This window comes from Panthera uncia (genome assembly GCF_023721935.1).
Source record: "Panthera uncia isolate 11264 chromosome E2 unlocalized genomic scaffold, Puncia_PCG_1.0 HiC_scaffold_20, whole genome shotgun sequence".
Classification (NCBI taxonomy): Eukaryota; Metazoa; Chordata; class Mammalia; order Carnivora; family Felidae; genus Panthera; species Panthera uncia.
The window spans coordinates 5,715,588-5,736,848 of record NW_026057589.1 but is presented as its reverse complement, the minus strand read 5'-3'; positions in this window follow the sequence as shown (position 1 = coordinate 5,736,848).

Sequence of the window (21,261 nt, the reverse complement as noted above, 5' to 3'; positions counted from 1 at the left end):
GCTGGTGTCCAGGGACAGGGGCAGTAGGGCAGGCTCCTGGTTTGAAGCCCCTCTGGGCCTTTCATCCCTGGACACACAACACCATGTCTTCCTGGTCCCACCGGGCCTTCTCTGCAGGGCCTCTCCCAACTGCCCCCTCATCTGTTTTCCCTCGCTGCCTGTCGCAAAGGCAGTGGCATGGAGAAGGCCTTGTCTCTTGGGTTCAGGGGATTCTGTCACAGCTGTGAGACTCCCCAGATGCTGAGTCTCCCCATCCCTGTCTTCCTCCCGGAGCACTGTCTGCCCCCCTCTTACAACTTCTGTTTCCTTCTTTCCCCTCTGTCCTTGTGATATAGCGCCCCCCCCCCCCCCCCCCCCAACCACCACCATTTGCTGGCCCTAACCTTCCTCAACAGAGCTCTCCACCTCCCTCTGAGCTCTATGCCCTGCTAATCCCAGGGTCCTGGTCAGAGTGCCCTCCCTTCTCCTCTCCTCCTTCCTTAAAGATCACCTTGTCACCTGGGCACCCTTATGTGCCCAGCACTCTTCCAGGGGTAGATTCCGAGGGAAGCCAAATGACAGCCCCGCCCTCAGGAAGCACACATTCCCGGGGGAGACAGTTACTATGCAAAATTAAATCAAACAAATAGATAAGAGTAACAGGTCATGAGAGGCCCTAAGCAGAAAAAATTTGGCAGAAGAAGCCAATAGAGTCAGAAGAAGGGGCAGGGCCACAGAGGGTATTTGGGGCTTGACATGGTGTCCTGGGTGAGGTACAGAGGGCTGCCCGTTCTCTTCCCAAACCTCGGAGTCTGCCCCTTGCGCTGGGAAGTCGATCCAAGGCCACCCTTGTCTCTTCAGCAAGTATATTAGTCCCCTAAGGGCTGCTACACTAAATTATTACCATATCAGTGGCTACAGCAATGGAAATTTATTCTTTCACAGTTTGAGAGGCCAGAAGTCTGAAATCAAGGTGTCGGCAGAGTCCTGCTCCCTCTGAAGGCCCCAGGGAAAAACCTTCCAAGCCTCCCCAGCTCCTGGTGGCTCCGGGTGTGCCTTAGCTAGTCTGCATCATTTCAATCTCTGCCTTCACTTTCATATGGCTTTCTCCCCATGTCCTCGTGTCTTTTCTTCTGTCTCGTCCAAGTGCCTAACAAGAACACTTGTCATTGGATTTAAGGCCCATCTAAATACTCCCGGATTATCTCCTCTCAGGATCCTTAATTTATTACCTCTGCAAAGACCTCTTCCCAAGTACGTTTGTGTTCACAGATTCTGGGGTAAACCAGACACGTGGGGTATGGACAGGACTTTTTGGGGTCCCAGTCAAAAATAGAGCCGGTGAGGGGAAGGACCAACCCCAAAGCTGGTATCTGTTCACCCAGAGGATTCCAGCATCCATGCATGGATTATCAGCATTTTCCTCTGAATTAAATTTACTTCCAGTTTTATTTTAAAGCATTTAAAACTTTGGTGCCACACCACATGGCTTTCCTTATTCGGCACTGTCAGTTCTTCCCTCTGCTCTGAAGGCTTGTCCAGCTCCTCCCCACCCCTCCCCAAACATGCCCACCCCTACACCCCCTGCACACTCACACATACGAACAACAGCACCTGCCGCGGGAGGGGGTGGCTGGCCTCCCTCAGCCCAGGCCTCGGTCAGCCTCCTGCTAGACCCGGGCTCATCCAGGATTTGAGGCAAGAAAACGAAATGATTCCCGGCTGGAAAAATAACCAGGTCTGCCGGGCTGGCCCAGAACACAGGGAAGGAGCTCAAGGCCCAAGGTTAGACCTGTCTTTGTTTTCTTTCATGTTTTAATGCAAATCCCTTTTGTTTCTGTTACTGAAACAGACACAGACACACACACTGTAAACATACAAACCATTCATGTGAGCATGAAATAAGGTGCAAAGTATAAAATCAGATGGAGAATTCCCTTTCTCTTTTCCCTTTGCCAAAGTCTACTCTTACAGGTACCTTCTCCAGAAAGCACACCCATCCTTTCGAGGAGATGCACATTTATAAGCACAACAAGAATCTGTTGGTGGTTTTGTTTTACGTTTGTATACAAGCACACATGTATACGTAAATGCCTTTCATCAAGGAAAATGAGTATCCTTTCCGAAGGCCTTGCACACTGCTTTTTCCTCCTCCTGACCTTCTTGCACAGCTCTCCTTACTGGGATATATGGACAGATCTTATTTTCAACACCTACAAAGAACTCCATTCAATGGATGTACCATCATTTGTATAACGATGCCAACTGGCTACTGACGTACTGACGGAATCAGCACTGATTTAGCGCGACACGCTGTTCCCTGTGGCTGTGCCTAGAGCAAATACACATATAAATAATATAACAGTTATCTATAATACTATTTATACATTTAACAACACATTATATAACATGTAATATGTATATATAATACATATATGTAATATATAATCACATTTCATTATCACAACTCTGAGTGATTGTAATCCTTACTTTATAGAGAAGGACCTGAATTTTTAATCTCTGATAGGAAGATAAGGAAATTAAAGTTCCTGGAGGTGATGAGATTTATGCAAAATCTAGGGAAGTGATATTCGAAGTCCTTTATCCTTTAGGCCCCCCCCCCTTTTTTCTTTTTTACACCTTCTTTCAACAACTTGGTACAAACCACACCCTTTTGGTTTCTAGCCCTAGCATCCTTTCTGGCCACATTTTTCTTTTCCAAGTCAAGTCTCTGTTCCTGAATACCAGTGGGAGTGCAGACATCCTTGTGTCTGAGGAAGTGCAGAGGGAGGGATGATGCATCAAGCCTGGCTGGCTCCTGATGGACTGTGAACCCCACACCCCCAGGGGCCCACATGTGTCTGCATTACTTCCCCTGCAGTCTTCTCCTCTGGCTATCACTCTCGAAGAGAAAAGAAAAATAAACTTTGCCTAGTGTTAGCCCGTCTTGATTCCTGGGTGGGCCTAATAGCTGTGGGGTTCAAGTCACTTAGCTCATGGGCCTGGTTACAACTTCCTGCCCTTTGAAAGGAGCCCAGAAGAGCACACTGAGTGAGCATTACGGCTGCAGTAAGACGCCAACTCATTCAAGCCCAGTACTGGCCTCATGTGAGTCAGTGTGATACAACTGGCAGTGGAAGCATGTTCTAGTCTCTACAGCTGTGTGGGCTTGGGAACGCCCCTAACTCCCTGAGCCTCTGTTTCTTCAACTGCCAAAAGAAGCTGTCATGAGCGTCCCCATCGGAGGATTGTTGGTGAGGAAATGGGAGTGATAGAAGCTTCCAGACCAGTGGTTCTCAAGCTTCATCGCACATTTGACTCACCTAGGGGCTTCCCAAACTCAGATGCCCAGGCTACATTCCAGATCAATTAAATCCGAATATCCAGGAATGGGACCCGGGAATCACTATTTATAAACCAGCCAACCACCCAAGGATCCCAATGTGTAGCCAAGTCTGTGAACCGGAGATTTAACCCAGTGTCTTCCCCAGGCATAGTCATCACTCAGTGAATGTTAATACCTGCCTCCTCTTCCCTAAATCTTAGAGAAAATGTGTGTCTCCAAACGCTTTTTTGAGAAACCCCCGGCACATAATGCCAGTCAAGGAGGCACCAAGGCTGCAATCCGAGGCAAGCTCCCTGACTCTCCACTCACTAAAAGCAAGGGTAGTATGAGCTCAGGGTTTGATCTTTGGAAGCTCATCTATGGAAATGAGGCAATGGCATTTCTGAAATTCCTGCCCTTCCTTCTTATCACAATCCCTTTATCAGCTCAGCACAGAGCCAGTCTGTGTCAGGGAGGGTGTTGAATGAGAACCTCCTCCAACAGAGAGCCTCTCGGGTGGGGGCAGGGCACCTCTGTGTGCAGACCTCATGCAAGACACAGAACCCAGCTACTCCAGACGCCCCTAAAGTCAATATTTGATGCTACCTCAACTTTAGATGGTTGCTTGAAGTTAAAAATGAGCCTGTGCATTAAGATACTGAGAATGATCACGAATATAGGGACACTTGTATGGATCTGTGACCAACCACCCCTCTTAGGGAAATGACCTAGACCACCAAATCGTTGAGGACCATCCCAGTCATACCCAAGTCAGTGGCCACTGTCCACCCAGAGCAAGCCATCCCCTGCCAACAGCTCTGTGCCACCACAGCTTCCACAGAGCTTCCACAAGGGTTTCCCAAATGGTGACCTTTTGGGGTACAATCACTTTAGGTTCAGCCTAGGAACCTGGGCTTCACATGCTACCCCCCCCCCCACTAGGTAACACCTCCGCTCACACACTGGAAAATCCCTTTTCTAAGGCTTTCCCAGAGAATGGTGTGTGTAGTTGATGTGGGTGCGGAAGAAAAGACCAGGAAAGGAAGCCAGAATGTGTCCTCGGTGTTACCGCTCCCTTCTCCATCTTGCTCAGGATGCCCTACCGTCTGCTCTGCAAAGCCTGGAAGGCCCGCCCTCAAGGCTCAGCACAGACCTACCTGCACGGAGCACGTGAGGCCACAAGCCTGCTGAGGAGGAAATCGAAAAGGGAGCTGCCATTGAAAAGGAGACTCTCCCCAGCCTGAGGCCTTTTATGCTGACCTGACTTGAATCACCTGGAATTGCTTCCATCTGTGTAAAAATTGCGTAAAAGGCCAGGCTCCAATTCCTCTTTTTCTGTGGAAGTTCTTTTTCCCAAAGTGTGGTCCAGAACATTAGTTTCCTGGGATGTTTTTAGGGAGGAAATGATTCTGTTGTCAGAAGAGCATGTTAATTATAAGATACCATATTTCTCTTGTGCACTCATAATGCATATTAACCTCTTAAAGATGCTGAGAAATCCTGCATTAAAAAAAAAAAGGATGCTTAAGTTTGCTTAATCCAAATTTCCCAAAATTATTTGACTAAGGAATGTTCCATCTCTTTCTTTGCCCTCCCTCCCTCTTTGGGTCTCTATTAAGTCTAACTTAATAGCAGAACACAGAAACAATGTTCCTCAGAAGAAACGCCGGAACTCTATCCTGGGAGGAATAGTCCGTCAGTCAATGAACGAATGAATCAAACAGCTCATAGCAATGCCCCTTCGATATGTACACACAGCCTCGCATGTCCCCGTGTTTGCTGCCTCTGCAGGGAAGCCTAACCTGGTTTCCCAGGGTTGGTGTCAAAAGCCTTCACATGACCACCACTAGTCAGGGTGAGAAGCCCTTAAACTGAACCCAAAGAGCTGGATTCCCATGCTTTTTCTGACACACAGCACTCTGAGTGCTAATGGGATTAACGTGGTGAGTGTCAGCGATGGTGAGAAAAGCTGGGGCGTGAGGCATGCTGTTCTGTAGACCTGGTAAATTGAGAATATTTGACTTGGGGGCACCGGTGACCAGGTGCCAGCTCTACGTTCATATCAGTAGGAATTAACTGGTTCCCTTTCAGAGACGGAGACCAGCTCCAGGATGCTCAGTGGTCTCTGCAACATTTGGAAAACCAGGCAGGATGGGAATGTCTCTGTGCTGCCAGGTCCCTCAGAGAACTGCCCCCTCTCATGCTCTTTGAGATCTCTCCTCAACTTACCGATGAGGAACAGGGGACCCAGACAGGACAGATAACATGCCCAAGGTCACGTCGCTCCTCAGTGATGGACTGATGTACCCCCCGCTTTGGGGCGAGATCCCATTGTGATTGGCAGTTGCCAAAACCACGGGGACCCTCCACTTCTCTTCTCCATGGCCACTGAAGCCTGGTTTGAAGCCATATGTATCTTGTTACAATAAAACAACACAATCTGTGTGTTTGTGAGTGTGTGTGTGCGTGCTTGTGCCTGTTTGTTTGTGCAGGCATCCAACAAATGTTTGCAAATACTGAACAAATATGTGCCAGAGACTGGAAATACAAGAGAGAGCAAGGCCGACACCCCTCTTGTCCTTAAGGAGAGGCATCTTGGTACAAAGCTAATAAACCACAACACAGGGTTTGAAACCAGATATGGGGCGCCTGGATGGCTCCTTTGCTTACGCGTCCCACTCTTGATCTCAGCTTGGGTCATGGTCTTATGGTTTTGTGGGTTCGAGCCCCACATCGGGCTCCGTGCTGGCAGCGTGGAGCCTGCCTGAGATTTCCTCTCTCCTCGCTCTCTGCCCCTCCCCCACTCAGGCTGTGTCTGTCTGTCTCTCTCTGAAAATAAATAAACATTAAAAAGTTGAAATCAGATGGGCCTGCTTTCCATTATCAGCCTTGTTTCATTACCTTCCTGAACAACGCTGATCCTGAACAACTCTGGATCCCTGATCCAACATCCTCCCTGTGACTCAACTAAAAAATGGGAACAAATTTCAGGGTTGTTCAAAAGATTGGCTTAACATAAGCAAAGTTCCCAAAACATAACAAGTGCTCATTCAATGGGGTGCATTCAGCATTATTGTCTCGGCTGTCAGTTAGCATTAACCAGAGTAGGAACTTTTGGAGGGCCTCATGTCTAGCAAGTAAGTGGAGGAATCTCTTTTCAAGATGAGCAAGGACTGGATATGAGAAAAGGGGATGCTTACAAAGTGCCATCAGGATGGTGTAGATGTGTGTGATGGCGCACACGCCAGTGTTGTTTACGGAAGAAAAAAGAGCTAAAAATGCACAGGCTAAAAATGCACAAAGCGATGCCTTCCAATTTGTTTGTCACATCCTTACAGCTTTACATTAACCTGAACTGCCTTGAGTGTAAGATTCCATTGGGAAAGAAGGAAAAAATTAAAAGAATCTTCTGAGAAAAGGATCAAAAACTCATTGGCAACTTCTGCGGAACACCACGAGCAGGGTTTTAACAAAATCGCACGGCCGCTGGGTGAAAATGGCCATGTGGTTTTCGCACGTGCACACAGTACTCACACACTCACGCACAATCTCTTGGTCAGCACTAAACGTGTCCCGGGTGGCTCCCAAAGTTCTCCATATGGTTCATCCCATTTAACCCTCACATCAACTCAACATGCACTGTTAACATCCCCATTTCGCAAACCAGGAAAACTGAGGTTTACGGAGGTTTGCTCAGTCAGGGCTCCAACCCTTCCAGCAGTTTGGGGCAAGCTGGGGCTCACGGCGCCTGGTTCCGACGCCATCAGGTGTGGCGGCGGGGGGGGGGGGGGGGTGGGGGGAGGACGGCAGCAACTACAATCTGCGAAGGAGGCAGAGGTGAAACGTGGGAGCAAAGGTGGCCCGCGTGTCTGAAAGCCCGGCTTCAATTCTGGCCAAGCCTCTTGCCAGCCTCTTGCCAGCTGTGCAACAACCAGGGCGAGTCAGAGGTTCCCCGCAGGAAAGTTAACTCAAGGACCCTAAAGGTCTTGGCCTCGCGTGTGAAAGTGGCGGGTGACAGCCAGATCCAGACTGTAGACATTTCCCTCTTGTCCTTTCTTTCCAACCGAAGCGCCCCATCCTTGAGCACGAGGACTTGGTTTTACTTTCTTTGGCTTGAGAGCAGCGTTTGAGTGAAGTCAACAATCCGGAGACAGGGGAGACAGCCAGGCAGAGGAAGACAAACAAAACCGACACCCAGAAAAAATGCAGAGGTATTCAAAATGCAAGCGTTAATTTCCACCCCCCTGCCCGAAGCCTGCCAGACACAAGGCTTTGAGAAAGAAAAAAAAAATCTGATTTGTACTGAAAGGGGCCAAAAATAACCTTGCTTTCTCCTGCAGAAGAAAACAGAAAACTCTGCGGTTTCCTCCCATTTGGATGTCCTTTTTCCTTGGCTGCAGTCGGCAGGGTGAACTTGGAGCTCCAGGCCTGGAAGGAGACCATAGGCCAAACCTTGGGGCAGGACAAGCGGGGGACAGTGGGGACGTGGCGAGAGAAGGCCAGTGTGATGTGAAAGCCCTGGGATTTGCCAGGGGCACAGCGTGGCTTGAATGGGAGGCAGGCCCTGGGAGGGAGGTCTTCATTTGCATATGCTAATTTCAAGCTATTTCTAATCAGTCAATAGGCCTGTTTTTTTAGCCTTCCAAAAAATCTTGTGTGTCCCTACTTTCTTTTTTTTTTTTTTTTTTTTTTTTTTTTTTTTTTTTTTCAACGTTTTTTTTTTATTTTTGGGACAGAGAGAGACAGAGCATGAACGGGGGAGGGGCAGAGAGAGAGGGAGACACAGAATCGGAAACAGGCTCCAGGCTCCGAGCCATCAGCCCAGAGCCCGACGCGGGGCTCGAACTCACGGACCGCGAGATCGTGACCTGGCTGAAGTCGGACGCTTAACCGACTGCGCCACCCAGGCGCCCCAGTGTGTCCCTACTTTCTATCCCCGCTGCCTCTGTACTGTTTTGACTTTTTTTTTTTTGGCCAGAGCCTCCTCCCTGGACTCCACTTCCAGGCTATTCCTATCTTCCCCACACTTTCTAAAATACAACTCTGATGTCCCTCCTTGTTTAAAAGCTTCCAGTGACACCCCATCAGCCACAGAAAACTGTTTCTATCGGATCCCAAGCTGCATTTTATCTCTGTTTCCCTCCGCCCTGCACCAGCTCTGGGTATGCCTCATTTTCCCCAGCCTCTTGCTTTGTTTAGGTCGGCAAAACCCACTCACCCCTCCTTTCTGGGTGCCCGCCTCTTGCGCATGCTTGCCAGCATTGCTCCTCTCTCCCCCCTGGGATGTCCTCCTCAGCCGTCAGTGGTACTTGTCTCTGAAGGGAGGACTCTTCTCAGAAATGCTCTTGCGGTGTCGCCACATTGGTCCTGAGAACAAAGCTCAATTTCCCCCAACTTACTGGTGAGGAAGCTGGGGCCCAGTGAGGAGACGACATGCCCAAGGTCACATCACTCTTAAATGATGGACCGAAAGCACCCCCAGCTCTGGGGCTGGATCCCGCTGTGATTGGCAGCTGCCAAGACCACACGTGAGGTTCCCGAAACCTCTAAATTGCCTGTCGTTGCTTCGGAAATAATTAAGCAGCCATTCCAGGTGTTGCTGCTTCTGGAGGGAGGGTTGATGTCGCCTTGTACTTTTTTGGCCTCTAAGTTTCTCCACAACACAGAGAAACTATTTTTAGTTAGGAAATCAAGCAGGGTGTGATTATGCCTACCAAGAAATTTTTTTTTTCACGTGCATGCCCCTTTGCCACACACAGAGGAAAACCCTGACCTGGCCAAGGAGAGCTCAAACACAAACACGGACAGCCCAGGACAGAGAAAGGGGCCCTGTGGTGAGCAGGTCCCTAGATTACGCCAGAGAAGCTGAATTGTGTTGAAAAGCTCTTACTGATAAAGACTCCGTGTGGAGTGACTGTGGCAACAAGGACCTTTTGCAGAAGTCGCCGGGTTGGAAGTGAGCAGCGCCAGTTCTGAGTGTCCCCTGGCCCCCATGTGGGCGCACTGCAGCCCTGGGCTCACAGAGGGCTCACTGCCTCGTAGGTCAGGGTTTTCTCGCCAGCCCCACTCCTGGGGGAGCACTGGCCCCGAGAGTCCCCCTCTGTCCCTAGACTCCGATGTCTACCCCGGGGACTCGGCAAAGCCACTGCCTCCTTTCAGACACACATGTGGGCCGACTCCGTCCTCCACAACAACCCCATGAAGTGTCTGTGAATTCCCGAGATAAGGAACGAACTCCTCCAGGACAGGCTGTGGAGTGCTTGTCACAGTGTCTGATCAACAGCCATCAGCCTCACCTGGGAACTTGTTAGAGATGCAAGTTCTCAGGCCCCCATCCTGGACCTGCTTCATCAGGAGAGAGGGGCAGTCTGTCTTAACAAGCCTTCCAGGCGATTCTGGTGTTTCAGAACTGCTGCTACAGAAAGGTGTGAACAGGGGGGAGGCACTCTGCTGCACCCCCTGCCTGCACTGCGGTCCCCTCAGACAGGCAGGGCCACCTGAGCCTCACACAATCCTATTTGCACAAGGCTCACCTCATCACTGAAGTGCTGAGCCTCAGCTCCCTCAGCCTGCGGGGGTTACCCCTCCTGTCAAGGCTCTGATATAGAAGACCCAAGGATCCATCGTTAACTGGACACCGAGTCCCTTGTATGGGCCAGGCGTTGTGTTAAACCTCTAGAGAAGTAGAGGAAAGACAGTAGTGCCCACCTTTGTGGAACTAAGCGCCTGGCCGGAATAATAGATATTATTGAAAGTGATAGATAGTAAACCTGTGCTATGTGAGGCTGTCATCTTAATGGAGAAGGAGAGGGAGCAAGGCGACTGCACAGCAACAAGACCAGACCTGACTTAGCTCACCGTGACGAAGTTCACCTTATATAGAGGAAAGGGAGAGAATGGGAAAGAGGGAGGGAGGGAAGAAGGAAGGGAGGAAGGGGGATGGAGGAAAGGAAGGAAGAGAGGAAGGAAAGAGGGAGGAAGGGAGGGAGGAAAGAAGGGAGGAAGGAAGGAAGGAAAACACTTGGCTAAACGGCTAAACTTTGGTTCCTAAAAGAATTTATCTACATCTTTTACATTTGCCTTAAATCAACACCTCAGAAAGGGTTCAGAAGCAAAGCCAGTTGGTGACTCTTCTTTGATGGAAAATCCATCATTCTCATGCCACCCAGCAAATTTCTCTACAACAGGATTTCCTATGATTCATAAAAGCATTCACAAGCACCTCCTTGCTAGCACGGAACCCAGAATCCTGAGGTTTGTGATGGAAAGAGGACTTTTGACAAGAGCAGGTAGCCACTGGGAATCCTCAGTTCAAGTTCAACCTCACTGCATGTAGATCACTGCCTCTCCCCATGCTGGCTGTGGGAGACTGGGGGAGAGGACTGTTAATACCCACTCCCTTCTTTTTTCAACATGATCCCAGTTGGTCAGTGTATGGTAGTTTGTGTCTCAGGGGAGTCTGTACCCCTTTGAGACTGAACGAGTGATTCTACCATAGTCTTGACCATCCACTCTTGGAAATCATTTGAGGAGCTTTTATAATATGTCCCCACTGGGATTATTTGTTTGAGTTCCACTTTTGGTCAATAAGCTATGATGGCAGATGTACTGAAGGGCTTTCTCATTCTTAATAAGAGACCCATGGAGTGAAGACAAAGCCCCTTTCTGCCTCAAGAGACGCTGTCAGCTTTGAATGGCTGGGACTTCAGTAGCCAACTGCAGACCAACTGACTTACTGGAGACGGTGGAAAAAAAAGGTGGAAAGAACCTGGGTCACTGAGGATGTCAGTAAACCCCTATTAACCAACTCTGAACCCCCCTACTTCTCCACTCAGTAGCCAAGTGGCTTTGGGCATATCGACTAAGTCTCCTTTTCTTTCTTTATAAAGTGAAGATAAAATCACCCATCTCATAGTGTTGCTGTGGAGATTGATGAATTATGAATTAAACCATCTGAAATGCTTAGCAGAGTGCTTGACACTAAAAAAATGGCAGATGATTATAATAATAATGTTATTATTAATATTAATGATAATGCTGCTGCTGATAGTTTATCCACATATCCACACTTTGGATATTCTGCTTTTCTTAATGTACTTTAAAATTATGTTAGGGTATTACTTGTTTGTGGATTTGCCCTTTCAAATTTTAACAATTTGAATTATAATATGATTATGCATGTTTCCCCCCATGGATCATGCCATTGATTTGTTTTCAGGTAGAGTCAAATCAGGTCTTTATCATATGAACTCTTGCTGGATCAGCTCTCCTCTGCTTCCTGCTTTCTCAGTGAATGTGTGAACAGCGCCAGGACCGGGGTCTACATGCCAGGGGTGCAGGGCTAGACTGGACCACACTGGGTGCTGGAACTAATGCTGCCCCAGGAGGTTGGCTGCCTAGTCACCTGCCCAGGCCATCTTCGTCAGACACACCAATGCTCACTGATAATGAGCATGACAATTAGGTGTCAACTCTCACAAGGTGTTCCCGGGACAACATCCTATCAGGTGTTCTTCCCAACTCCTTCTGGCCCCCTCTTTGGTGTGGGCTCAGCCAGTGAGGGTTCTCGTGGTTCCTCTTTTCTAATGTGCTTCGAGCATGAAGAGCTGACTTTGCGTCATGGCCTGGAAGGTGATGGTTAACACCATGTTGTGGATGTGAAAGGAAACTCTGGGGTCAAACTCTCTGGATTTTAATTTGCCCATTTGTGTTTGGTGACCTTGAGTGAGTCATGTCTCCTTCCGGGTCATCAGTTTCTGCACTGTTAAAATGAGGTGGTTGGACTTTCTAGCTTCAAGATTTGAAATTGCCAGATATATGTATGGAGGCATGTATTTATTTATTTTCACAGAAAAAGGTTTCTCTCAAGGTGAAGGTTCTCGGTGTTTGGATAAAATAAGTTTTCCTCGAGTGGGTTGTGCATTTTTGTAATATTCAACTGTCTTCACATCTGGATGAAAAGACCCCAAATTTTACACAGTAAAGTTAGCATCAATCTTTTATTTCTACCAGATAGCTCAAGGTTATGATGTTCTCTTGTCTTCAAAAGACAACAAGGCCAGACGAAGCAGGATATATGAATCAGACTCAGCTTTCCCCTTCGGAGGAGAAGGAGGGTGGTGGGGAGGGGGATGTTGCAGCATGTTTTTTGTTGTTCATAATTCATTATTATAAAGATTTATAAAGGGCCTTTTCACAAGTGCTTCACAAAGCAGATTGGAACAGGAATGTCTTATAATTTAGTTAAATCTACCGGATTGCTGATGCAGGGGAAAAGTTGCTTTGGGTTTGAGGAACCGAGGGTGATCGATAATATTTTCCTCGGAGATACTGAGACACTGTCCTTGGTGAGGCCTCATTGGCTCCATTCTGGGAAGCAGAAGCAGAGACTGCAGAGAGCTGGTCTCTCTGAACCTGGCATTGCTGCCTCTTGCCTCAGCTCCCCTGGCTAAGTTGCTCAGCATACTCCTCAAATCTCATTTAGACTCTTCCAATGCCATTTTCTCCATGTTGCACTTCTTCCAGAAATCTTCCCTTGACTAGGCTCCTCTCATAAGTCAGGAGCCCCTCCTCTGGGTCCCCACCCAAGGCTGAACTTGCCCTGCTATTAGAATCACCTGTTGACTTGCTGATTCCCTTAGTAGCTTGGGAGCTCCTTGAGGAAGAAGGCTTGCCCACCCTGCTTACCAATGTGTGCCCAGCACCTGGCATAAGGCCCCAAATGCTTTGCAGATCCTAAACAAATATCTCTCAAATAAATGAATGAATTTATACACTCATACCTTCACTTTTATTGGAGACTCATTCTAGAATGGCTGGCCTTTCTCCTCCACGTGCGGACTTAACTCAAGTCCCTACTTTCCATGAGACACCGCCAGACACCTCCACACACCCAGCTCTACCAGCCTCACCCCACACGGATCTAGAAATAGTAGATCACTTGGAGTTGAGTTAGGTAGAGTTTACCGTTATGGATTATGGATTTTCAAATCCAGGATTCCCCAAATACTATTTGTGGGATCTTGGGCAAATGACTTAACCCCTGAATACCTCTACAATAGTAATGCTAGTATCTATTCCTCAGAATCACTGTGACAATCAAGTGTATTAACCTTTGTGAAGCCCTTTGCATAGTGCCTGACCCTATCTAAGTGCTTACTGAAATGAAGTAACCGATACCTTAAGCATAATTTGGGGTGTCTCGAATGTTCAAGTCCTGCTGTGGAGGAGAACTTGGGCTCTCTGAACCCCTCCTCAAAATGTGATATCCAGAGCACCACCCTAGAGGCAGTCAAGCTGAAACTCTGCAAACACCATTCTTAAAGCCTATGTTGGCTCACCGTGTAACGATGTTTGAAGGCCTTTCCCTCACTAGGGCACAAGTTCTTCCAAGCCAGATATCATGACATTTCACTACTGTGTCCCAAAGTTTCACATGATATTTGAACTAAAGCCAGTGTCCAAAAATGTCTGTTGGATGAATAAGTGAGAAGGAGAGAAACAAATTCCACTTCAGATGGGTACCCATTGCTCCTTGAGTGAGATCTGAGCATCATGTACTTTCCCCATCCTAGGAGGCCTTTTACTCTAGGACTAGTCCACACACCTGGATTTTTTCTTAGAGCTCTGCCCTAGGTGTCCAACAATGTACTAAATCCCAGCCCACAAGTCTCATATTCTGTCTGAGCCTTGACAATGGCCACGTTCTCCTTCTATCTATAATTCAGCAAATATTTCTAGAAAACAAGTGTGCTGACCATATACCGGATGCTATGGATATAACCATGAATGAAAAAGCTGTGGGCCTTGTCCTCATAGAGATTACCCCCTATCATGGGTTATTCTCTGCCATAATTCCTGGGAGGGATGCATGCTCTCCCTCCTGTCCTCTCTGAGTTAGGCTTTAAGCCACTTTGGCACTAACCACATTTCAAGTGCATCTGAAGCATTCTGTTATGTTATTGTGAATATTAGCATTGGGCCAAGATCAAATTTAAGTCTATCATGCCTCCTTGGACATGGACACTCTTCATAGACTAGTTCCCTAAACTTGACCCAATCCAGTCCCACCTCCATTCATCCTCTTCTAGGTAGCAGGCAGCTAAAACTCACTCATCATGCCTTGCACTCTGAACCTCCTGCCATGTCCCAGAAAATGCATCAAAGTAGCATCCAAGTTAGCTCTCCCAAAGCTTCAGCTTACGTGGAACTTGGTCACATCCTAGGCTAAAAGAAATTTCTGGATTTAAATATCCATCTTTTCTCTACTGTTCTATAATAATTTCCTCTTACATTCAAACAGGACAGTGTGATGACTATATCCCTCCAAAAAAAATTAATATGGTCCAACTGGTCATAAATTTTGTACTCATTTCCTCCATATTTACAGACATTCATAAAAAATTGAGAAATCTCATGAGCTATATGGATGGGTCACTGTATAACTGCCTACAAAGAAAGAGAAAAAAAAAGTATTTAGGATATAGAAGTGAAAGAATAATATATAATTCATAATATGGAGATGAAAGTTGGGTGAACATGAAGTGGCTCTTCCCTGGAAAATGTTTAATCATTTTTAATATCAACATACCTTATTATAAAGACAACATGGCTTATCCAAATACAATCAGTAAAGTACTACAGTCTTTAATCAAAAGATTATGGAATTCTCAAATAGTCACTAGGATAGAGCATTTTAAGAACATGGTTTGAATATTAGTTAAATACAGATTTCTTAATAGTTGAGCCATTATGTAATTAAATAATATTTATATAATGGCAATTGCATACTCCGTAAGTGAAAGTTAGATTTAATGAGACATTTATTGGCACAAATGATTAATAATAAAACCTCCCTGCTGAAGGTAATTTATACACATATGATATGGCCCAAATGAAAAGCTCCTTTGAATGCTTACCTTGTTTGCCATGTTGCCTACTCCTACCCAGTTCAAATCAATTCCTTGTTAAAAAACATCAGCCCAGGACTTCAGAGCGTGAAACAATGGACAAAGCCACCTTTTTAAACATGCTGAGGTTATAGGAGATTTGTGCTAAGATTTAAATTTTATTTTGCTAGTAAATTGGTATTTTTTCCTCAGTAATTTATGGAAATGTCTCAGGGACCAAAAAAAGCATAGTCCTGATTTTGGGGGGGACTGGGAAGTAGGTGCACATTTGAAAAGTAGGTAAGTTGGGAATAATGTGTTCATCATCTCAAATGTGACAAGTGCAGGAATGTATGATGCGTGCCAAACGCTTGTCAAGTGCCGAGTACTGTGCTAGGGCCTTCCATGCACAATTTCAGAGTCAGGAAACATAGGCTTTTTCTTTTCTTTTCTTTTTTCTTTTCTTTTCTTTTCTTTTCTTTTCTTTTCTTTTCTTTTCTTTTCTTTTCTTTTCTTTTCTCTTCTCTTCTCTTCTCTTCTCTTCCCTTCCTTTCCCTTCCCTTCCCTTCCCTTCCCTTCCTTTCCTTTCCTTTCCTTTCGTTTCCTTTCTTTTCTTTTCTTTTTTGGACTTGTAACTAGAACATCCTGACAGGTTACTATCATGATCCTCCAAATAAGTGGTTAGGAAAGCAATATTGGGTAGGACAGGTCTTGTGGATTTTTACATAAAATGTGTCTAAGTGGTGACCTGTAACTCCTAACAATGCCCTCATTTACACAACAATGTCCTCATTTACATTACAAATCACCAACACAGGTTTGAGCTCTGGATGGACTATGATCTACCTGTGCTTCCCCCTCAGTAAATCACTAAATAAAGACCCCCACTTTATGGGTCTCTGTTTCCTCCTCAGCAAAATGGTGATATTGAAGTGTCTCTTCTACCTCCCATACTTGAGAGGAACAAACACCACACTGGTGGCCCAGGGCTGAGTTCTCATTGCTTTTTTCCCAGACTAGGTAGAAAACGTGCCATAATATAAAATTTTATCTTTGTTGCATCCTTCATACCTGACATGGCACTTTGTGCAAAGAACACCCCAATTAATAGCGGAAGAATGAATGGCTATGTGCATTGAACTCTACTTCAATGTTCTTCAATTATTTCTATTATTCCATACTAAGATGGAAAGGAGAGATGTCACGATACTTGGGGACAATGCACACATGTGAGAAACCGTGAAGTCAGCATCCAGTCATCATGACTTGTTGCATTCCTGGGAACTGCAATGTCATTAGGACACAGTCATGGGCCACACCACTTTTTTTCTGAAATGGATCTGTTATGAACAGCATCATCTCTGAGTTTGGAATTGCCACAATTCCTACTTTGAGTTGGAAAACAGACTTTTCAGTAAAAGACCCTGAGGTTTTTTGGCTTCTCCAAGTCCATGGTTAGAGGGGAAGATATTAAGGGTGATGAAAAGCATAAAGAAGGACTGGACAGAATTAATAACTTAGTAAAGAAGATTTCTGAAGGTGAGATGTGGTGAGTGGGTAGTTAATAAATATTTGCTCTCATTTTTGCTAAAATTTTAGCCATGGTTGCAGTTTGGGTAGAGGAACTATGGAATTTTGTTTATTCCACTTCAGTCCAAATTTTTAGACCGTAGTACACAATAGTCACAAATGCATGTTAGAAATATGCATAGAAACATATGCATGTTAGAAAGCAATATTTTTCCTGCAAAAATATTGGGCAGATATTGCCCTCTTGGAGGGTAGATACCTCCAAGAGGCTTAGGAAAACATACTGTTAACGATGGGCTTTCACAAAGGATTTTTGAGGTTTTAATCCTACCTCCATCTTCTACTAGCTGTATACCCTTGGAGGCCAAATTGTTAATGCCTCTCAGCCTTGGTTTACTCACCTTTTAAATGGAGATGATTATAACAATCTAATATGGTTGCAGACGTTATAGAGTCAATTCTTTTTTAAATTTTTATTAAAAAATTTAAATCAAATTTTATTGATTTATTTTGAGAGAGAGAGAGAGAGAGAGAGAGAGCTTGAGCAGGGGAGAGGAAGAGAGAAAGGGAGAAAGAGGATCCCAAGTAGGCTCCACACTGTCAGCATGGAGCCAGACACAGGGCTCAATCCCAGTCACTCAACCAACTGAGCCGCCCAGGCACCCCTCAACTCCGTTCTTAATATGGAGAAAATAATTTCAGATCCTCCAGCTCTAATTGAGAGATTTTTCGAAGACACATATATTTGGGATACATTCTCACTTGGTATATCTTTACATCACCTCTCCCAAGGCCTTTTGGGCACACCTGCACATGTGCACCTATCCATGTGCGCATGTGCACACACACACACACACACACACGCGCGCGCACACACGGTTCTTATAAACTTTTAGCTAAAACTAAAGTCATTTATCTGGCCAAGAGGCAGTCCATTCTTTGAACATCACTAATTTTTGGACCTTGCATTTCCTAAAGTGAAAAAGGTGATTTGGACACATTCTCCAGTAAGTCTTCATATCAACACATTCATCAGTAAGATTTTAGATCAGTGGGTCCAACTGACTCAGCTCTTCATCCTCATTATCAGTTAAAAAGAAGAAAAAATGATCTTATCAAGAAAGAGGGGCAGACTGCATTCCATTAACCAGATAGGGAATGCCATATTTGGTTATTTTCTCATGGCCTCATCTTTTCAAAATATACCTTGGAAAGTATGGGAGAGAACTCTAGGTCCACAAAATCCTGTTATCTTTTCTGCCTGGGAACACAGCTGGACCATGACTCTCACGCTCCCTTGCATTTCAGTGGAGTTTGGAGCTGAGTTATGACCAATGACATGTGAGTAGAAATGGCAAACCTCGCCAGGCTCAGGAAATACAACCTCCTGTGCAACCCGAGAGGCACTTGTCCAGGCTGCTGGTAGGGTGTAGAGCATCCAGAGTGAACACTGAGACCAGAGGAGATGGCAGAACCAGCAGCTAACGAGGTTTAGGTCTCTACATAGCAGTATTGGAAGACCACCCACCTAATGCCCAATTCCACTTCATGTGAGCAAGAAATATACTTTTAGTATATTAAGCTGAGGTTGTAGGATTGTTCGTTACAGCAATCAGCCTCACCATAATACAGAAGACAAATATGGATCCTACTCAATGATCACAGTTGATAGACAATCTGGCAAATCCCTCCCAGAGTAAGTACATTTGCAAATGAAAACAGAGTTGCTGACAATTGCAGGTATGGCTCTTTAAAGACAGAACTGGAGTTAAGAACTCAGAAGCTCTGCTGGGGAGGCATCTGCTCCCTGAACAAGACTCCTGGTCCCTGGGGAATGAAAAGCTTTGACAGACAGGAAGCATCCCTGGGCCAAGCCCCCTGCTGCCCTAATCACTACTTCCAGAAAGTGAGATCACCTCCACGAGAGTATTTTTAGATCAGCCTAATTTCTAGAAAAAGCCACATCTGAGTGCACACACTGGATGCGCCTGTTGTTATGGATGTCTTCAGTATTCATTTTCATTATTAATATTTACTATAATATGATTAGTCTGGTTCTAAGCCTTTGAGTTACAGGTATTATAACTCTCCCAACTATCAAGCCCATGAAGTTGTATTCTGCTTCTTCTCAATAATCCCACAGATCCTTGGTGTATGTGCCCTTCTTCCCTTGGGTTATGTGTCCTGCATGATTAGGCTTCAGGATCACTTTCCTGGAAAGGCTTCATGGATTACTCTTTAGCTGGGTTCAGTATCCTTTCCTAAGACCTCATAACGTCTGATGCTAATGAATGGCAATTATTTCAATGAGAGTATATTATAAATATTCCAATTTGCTTCTCCCAGCCTGTGATCAGGGATTGAGTCAATATAGTTTAATTTCCAGCCTGGCATGCCCTTTTATTCATTTAAGAAAGATTCATTGAGCACCTGCTCTGTGCCAGGCACTAGGTAGTCAATGGAGAACTAAGAGCTAGCAAGGTGCCATTTCTCAAGGAGCTAACAGTCTGAAGAGGGAGACTGACAGTTAGCAAAGACTGGCTCTAATGCATGCATAATCACCAATGAGTTAGGTAATCTGGAAGAAAGAAACATGTTTCTGTGATGATCTGTTAATTTGTCTCCCCTCAAACAGATCCTTAGACAACAATTTGGGCACAAAATGTTTATTTAGGGAAGTGATTTTAGAGAGTTCAGTGAGAGAGTGGAGAAATGAGACAAGGAATTGAAGAAAGCAAATACAGGTGATTGCAAGGAGCAGATTAATGCCATGGGCAACTGCATCTCAGCTCTGCTGGGGGCCTCTGAGAGACTGTATGCTACATGCCTGAGAATTGCCCACTGTGGGCCAGACAGTAATCTTAGCCAAAGATCAGATGCTTAGAAATGGAGATGGATGGATGGATGGATGGATGGATGGATTCTGCATGCTAGGGTCTAACTGAAGAACCAAAGGTGGCAATGAACAAATAAGGACTGAATGAGGAAGGACGAATGGTGGGTGCATGATGAAATTCAGTGGTCTATGCAAGGGAATGCCTGATTGTCACCTGCGCTGTATCACTGCACTGAAAGCTGCATGAGTATATGGATGTGCTCATTCATGTGCTAACATCTGGAAGGAGATGCAAACCCAGCCTGAGTGTTCTCATGCACATAGGTGGACCTTTGAAAAAATTTCAAACTTATTCACAACCAATTACCTTCAGTTTAATGATGCTGTGTCCCATATGCTCTTCATGGTCTGGAGACAGAATTTGTGGTTCTAACTCAACCTTCCTAGAAGTCCCAGAAGTGCTGACATGGCCTGGCCAGTCTTGTAGATAGATAGAGGCACCTTGGCAAGTAGGGAGAGGAATGCAGTAAGTCTTTCTGGATAGGGCTTTCTGGATAGGGCAGAAGGGTGAGATATTTACACAGATGTGAGCATTTAAATATTTGTTTGACATCTTACAATTGTTTGTATGCATATACTACAGAACCCTGCATTCACTTATTCATTCATTTAGTACATACTTAATGAACATCTACTAGGTACCAGGTGGTGGCAATCTCATGGTGAGCAGGAGGCACCATCTCTCCTCCTCAGAGATGTCCCTACTGGGGACTGGGGATGTTCAGTATATAGAATCATGATATTGTAAAGAGGGAAATAATAGAGAGTCCTATGGGATGACACATATGGTCACTTAATAGATACCGGAAAGAAAAAGACAGGCTCCTTGAAGAAAGGGAGGATGAGTAGCATGTAAAGGTGGAACAAAACAGGAGCCAGGGGGAGGAGCCCATGCCAACACTACCACAAAGTGAAGGATTATGGCCCATTAAAAATGCTGGGGAGACAGGAATCCAGAAAGGCAGAGAGAACTAGGCAGGAGGCAAGGCGGGAGAAGTGGGCAGGGGACGGATACATAGTGCTTCCTGTACACAGTGCTTTACATATTTCAAAACTTACTCATGGGCAGGAATTAAAAAAATTTTCTAGATTAACCAACCAAGGTCCAGAAAACACTTGCTTTAAAGAACTTGAAGGTACATCAAGGAGTTCCCTGCCCTCTGCATTCATTTATTTCGGTGGCACACATTTCCTGAGTACCCCTTACGTATTAGGTCCTGGGTGGGACAGAGGTAAGAAGAGGATGCATGGGCTGGTGAATGTGGAGTCCAGAAGCCACAGGGCACAGAGGCTCTTGTGTCCCAGACTGAGCTTTTAGGGGAACTTGCCCATCAGAGAGGCCATGTTTTCTCCACCCTCTTTATTCTGTATGTTTGCCAACATGGGATATTGACTCAGAGACACAGTTTGAATCTCATCCCTGCTATACCCCATCAATGTAACCTAGTTATCCTAACTCACGGAGCCTTACTGATTTCTACAAAATGGGAATATTGGTAATCCCTATCTGACATAAACTGTGTGTGGCGGCGGTGGGCAGGGGGAGTTGTACGAAAGAGATTGTCTGGCCCAATAGCTGGCGCTCAGTAAATGTTAATTAATGTCTATGTAGATAATGGATTTTCCTTGAGACTACAAAGAAT